The following is a 5,315-nucleotide window of genomic DNA, read 5'->3' on the forward strand; positions in this document are numbered from 1 at the left end:
CCCAAGTCCAAAATCATCATACGGACCTATTGAAACCATCAAATCCTGGTTCCGAGGTCGTTTACTCAAAATGTTGACTCGAGTCAAACATGATCATCTTAGGCCACTATTAAGGAACTAAGAATTCCGATTTCAACCCGAACCCTTCCAAAACCATACCAACCATCCCCAATAAAAGCACATATAGGGAATCTTAAATAGGGGAACGAGGATCTAGAAAGCAAATCAACCGGTCGAGTCGTTACATTCTGAGAAATGCATTTCATTAGAAGTGCTTTTAAGAAAAAACATTTTTGAAGATAAGCAATTTATGTTTGACTAATCAATTAGAAAAACAGTTTTGCCAATATTTTGTACTTAGTCGGGGCTTTAAAAGTGCTTCAGAAAAAAATTACTCTTTTTAGCTTCTAAAGGTTATGCTACAACTCAAAAATACTAATTATTTTTTTCCTTAAAAACTTGGCCATAAATCTCAAATCTCCAAAATAAGCATTATTTTAAACAAACAAAAAAAAGTACTTTTGATATCCTAGAAACTTGACCAAACAAGTTATCAAATGTTGCATAAAATTATGAAGAAATTATTTTTTCTTATACAAACCAACCAAATAATGCATAAGTTAGGCAGTAATTATTTTTTCTAATCCCTCTATCCAAATATAACACTAGTATTATTTTATGCAAGATTTTATGTTAGGGATTATTTTTTTCAATCTCTCCGACCAACGACCCCTTAGAAATATTTGACATTGTATTGCTTAGAAGGGTAGGGTATTAAAATTAAATTGTACAAGACTGATTCTGGCGCCCAGAGGAAGAAGACATTTGCATTGAACTGATTTCAACTATGAAATCCACTGAACAGTCCTTGTAAAACCAATGGAGATCACATCATCCTACCCAAAGCCACCATTGTTTTAATATCAATACCTCTTCAAAAAACTCCAAGAAATGGATACCCGTCACTACTCACTCCATCTCCAACCCCCCACCCCTTTAATTTCAGTTGCCTTTACATAGACCCCACCAAAAAATACACCAACCCATTAAACCTGAACCCAAGAGAACTACAAAGCCAACATGCACAATCTCTGATGTTTTTAGGCTAATGGACGGTCTTGGCCTTAACATAACTGTTGACATATACGTTTCCCTTATCAAAGAATGCACGGAATCACGTGACCCTTTAAAAGCTGTTGAACTTTATACCCATATTTGTAAAAGTGATGTTATTCCTAGCTTGCCGCTACTCAACCGTGTGCTGTTGATGCTTGTTTCTTGTGGTTGTTTTCAACATGCGCGTCAACTGTTTGATAAAATGCGCGTCAGAAATTCTAAGTCTTGGGCTGCCATAATTGCGGGTTGTATTGAAAATGATGAGTGTGAAGAAGCTTTGCGTTTGTTTTTCGCAATGCAGAGTGAGACTGGGAAATTATGTAAATGCGGTGATTTAATTGATGATGGGATTTTGGTCTGTGTCCTTAAGGCTTGTGTGGAAATGATGAATTTAGAACTTGGGAAACAGATTCACGGGTGGTTAATTAAGGTGGGAAGTTGTGAAAGCTTGGCTTTGAGTAGTTTCTTGATTAAGTTCTATGGAGAGTTTGGTTATCTAGAAAGCGCAGATAATGTGTTCGATCATGTTCCACATTGTAATACAGTTGTTTGGACAGCTAGAATTGGCAATTTGTGTAAAGAGGAGCAGTTTGAAGGGGCCATAAGAATTTTCAGGGAGATGTTAAGAGAAGGAGTTAAAAAAAATAGTTTTACATTTTCAAGTGTTGTTAAAGCTTGCGGGAAGTTGAGGGATGCTGGATGTTGTGGTCAACAGGTTCATGCTAGTTCTATCAAGGCAGGACTTGATATGGATCGTTACGTGCAGTGTAGCTTGATTGACATGTATGGAAAATATGGGTTGCTAAGGGACGCTCTGAGGGTTTTTAATGCAGGAGAGGATAAGAGTAATATTGCCTGCTGGAATGCAATGCTGATGGGATGTATACACGATGGTTTCGGCATTGAAGCCATAAAGGTTCTCTATGAGATGAAAAAAGCTGGTTTGCAACCACATGAATCTTTGATTAAAAAAGTGTTGTTGGTTTGTGGGAGTAGTGATATTGAAAAAATGAATACTTGACCTTAAATGTATCTCTTAACCGTGAAGATATGAAGATGATTTGCATGATCAAGGAATTTTTCCGGAATATAATGCAGCCAATGAAGTGGCTAATGTCTCTAATTTCCTTGATGAGTTGGTTTCATTTCAAGGATCAACAAGGGTATGTATATAATAATGGTCTGGCGAGCTGCTATACAATCTTGTATATGGAGTATCTCTTAGTTTATATGAATATATGAAGATGATTTGCAAGATCAAGGAATTTGTCATGGAATGTAATGCAGCCAACACCTATGCATTGGCAAATATCTCCAGTTTCTTTGATGAGTTAGTTGCATTTCTAGGATCAACGAGGGTATGTATATAGTATTACTCTAAGAAGTTTGTGCAACAATCTTGCATACATGTATGTATATAATAATGTTCTGAAGAGTTGTGGAGCAATCTTGCAGACATGACGAGAAGTTATAGCACTAAACTGTGGGATACCCCATTTGACATGTTGTCGAGCTAGCATATATGTATACGGTCGAAATCGGGCTCGTCTATTGGATGACAGATCGGGATCGAAATGTGAACAGTTAAAGGTCGACCTCGGGTTCCATCAAACTAGGACACGAGGTCAGAAACATCGAGCCCATGACCCCGGAATCGACCCTGGCACTGAATGAGCTTGAGGAAACATTGTCAGATCAGATAACAGAAAGCCGAAATATCCGTTACCGGTCGGGTATCACTACGGGAATCTCGGCACGTATCAATGGGAAACCGGCTAATTAGCAAATCATGAATTTTTTACCTTTTATAGAATTGTACCTAAAGTAGGATTCCCCTACTATATAAAGGGGGTCTGATTATTTGTAAAACAGATTGTAACATTCACTCAGAAGTAATATACTGTTATTTTCTCTTTAAGTTCTATTTCAACTGTGTCTTGATACGGATCGAAGTGCACTCAACTAAAGGGTGGCTATACTCCCCAAGGCTTTTACTATTCGATTCGTATGATTTGAATTTACTTTATCATTCTTTATTTCTACTTACAATTTAAATTATCGCTTTCTGTCAATTTAATCCATGTATCCACATACAAATTCAGTTGTTATCCAATTTTGAGGGTAAACAGTTTGGCACCCACCGTGGGGCTAAGGATAATAGTGGTAATTTGAAACAAATTTCCATAACACACACTATTTGACACATGTTCTTTGAATTGTCTCTGATTTCAGGATAAAAATGTCAAACTCCCAATCAGTACCCCTACATGTTGACAATGAGTTCGTCCACCATGAAGAAAACGACAATGTAGCGCCAGGGAACGACGTGCCCCCGGTCGATCTCGACGGAATCCCAGCTGCAGATCCCATCGATGTGAGCTTGCATGTGGCCATCAACACAAATCTGCCCACTGATCCTGAGAGTAGCGTCCGCAGGGATGTTCGATCGGTCGCACAAAGCATACACGACGGTGAGGATGATGGAATCAACATGTGGGTGATCTTCGAAATGTTATAGGCTCAACAAATGGCGATAGCCCAACTTCAGAACAAGAGCCGCCCGCCAAGTAGGATTGAGCCAGAGCCATCCTAGGAAGTTGTTCACATAGTGGAATCGGCCTCAAGGGGATCGAATGAGAAGGAATTAGGGACTAATCCGGTAATCATGAAGATGCTCGAGGAACTGACAAAAATGGATTGAGTCGGGAGAGAAGAAGATCGAGGCAAACGACAAGAATGTGGCAACCTACAATTCCAGGGTCGATCAAATCCCAGGAGCGCCGCCGATATTGAAAGTCCTGGACTCCAAGAAGTTCGTGCAGAACCTTTCTTATGATTGCAGCTCCCAAGCCGATCCCTAATAAGTTTCGCATGCCCAAGATTCCTAAATATAATGGAACGACCGACCCGAACGATCATGTTACCTCCTACACATATGCCATCAAAGGGAATGACTTGGATGATGATGAGATCGAATATGTCTTGCTAAAGAAATTCGGAGAGACCCTATCGAAGGGAGCTATGACATGGTATCACAATTTACCACCTAATTCTATTGACTCTTTTGCTATGCTTGCAGACTCTTTCGTGAAGGCACACGAAGGGGCTATCAAGATTGAGACCATGAAGTCGGACCTTTTCAAAGTAAGGCAGAAGGACAATGAAATGCTCAGAGAATTCGTTTCCCGATTTCAAATAGAACGAATGGACCTACTGTCGATCGCTGATGATTGGGCCATTCAACCTTTAACCTAAGGACTCAATGTTCGAAGCTCGGTGGCTTCACAATAGTTGAAGCAGAATCTGATAGAGTGCCCGGCTGTTACTTGGGCCGATGTGCATAACCGATATCAATCAAAGATCATAGTCGAAGATGATCAACTTGGGGCTCCTTCCGGGTCCCTTTATCCTGTCAGAACTGTCGATAGAATCAAGAGAGATATCGACCGTGAACCGAGGTTAAAGAGAGATCGGTACCAGCCGTATAATGGAGATCGAAGAAGCAGTGGGTCCGGGGGAAGTTCTATGAGAAATGAAAGGAGAAGTGATCGAAGTCAGAGCACTGAAGGACTCATGAGTAAGAACGGCTTCGACAGGACTATTGGACCTAAAGAAGCACCACAGTTATAGGAATATAACTTTAATGTTGATGTGGCTGCCATCGTGTCAGCTATCAGACGCATCAAAGATACCAAATGGCCTCGACCTTTACAATTCGATCCAGCCCAAAGAGATCCCAACCAGATGTGCAAATATCATGGCACTTATGGCCACATAACGGAGGATTGCCGACAGTTGAGAGATGAAGTAGCCTTGTTATTCAGAAACAAGGATTCTAACAAACAGATCGAACCGGAAGAACCTCAACATGTCATTAACATGATCATCGGTGGAGTTGATATCCCTAAAGGGTCGATGTTGAAGCGCACCAAAGTGTCCATCACAAGGGAAAAACGAACTCGAGATTACATACCAAAAAGAACCTTGTCTTTCAATGACGAGGACGCAGGAGGGATCGTTCAGCCTCACAACGATACACTAGTAATATCTGTACTCATAAATATATCTCGAGTTATGCGTGTGTTAATTGATCTAGGTAGCTCGGCCAACATGATCCGATCGAGAGTCGTAGAACATCTCGATTTTCAAGATCAAATCGTACCTGCAGCCCGAGTTCCGAACGGGTTCAACATGGCATG

The 5,315-nt window shown here is 40.4% G+C and overlaps 1 pseudogene; it reads left to right on the top strand.

Moving 5' to 3' along the window:
- The first annotated feature begins 711 nt into the window (after positions 1–711).
- Positions 712–3,040, top strand: LOC107791318 (pentatricopeptide repeat-containing protein At1g31790-like; annotated as a pseudogene).
- Positions 3,041–5,315: the final 2,275 nt, after the last annotated feature.

This window comes from Nicotiana tabacum, chromosome 14 (genome assembly GCF_000715075.1).
Source record: "Nicotiana tabacum cultivar K326 chromosome 14, ASM71507v2, whole genome shotgun sequence".
Taxonomy (NCBI): Eukaryota; Viridiplantae; Streptophyta; class Magnoliopsida; order Solanales; family Solanaceae; genus Nicotiana; species Nicotiana tabacum.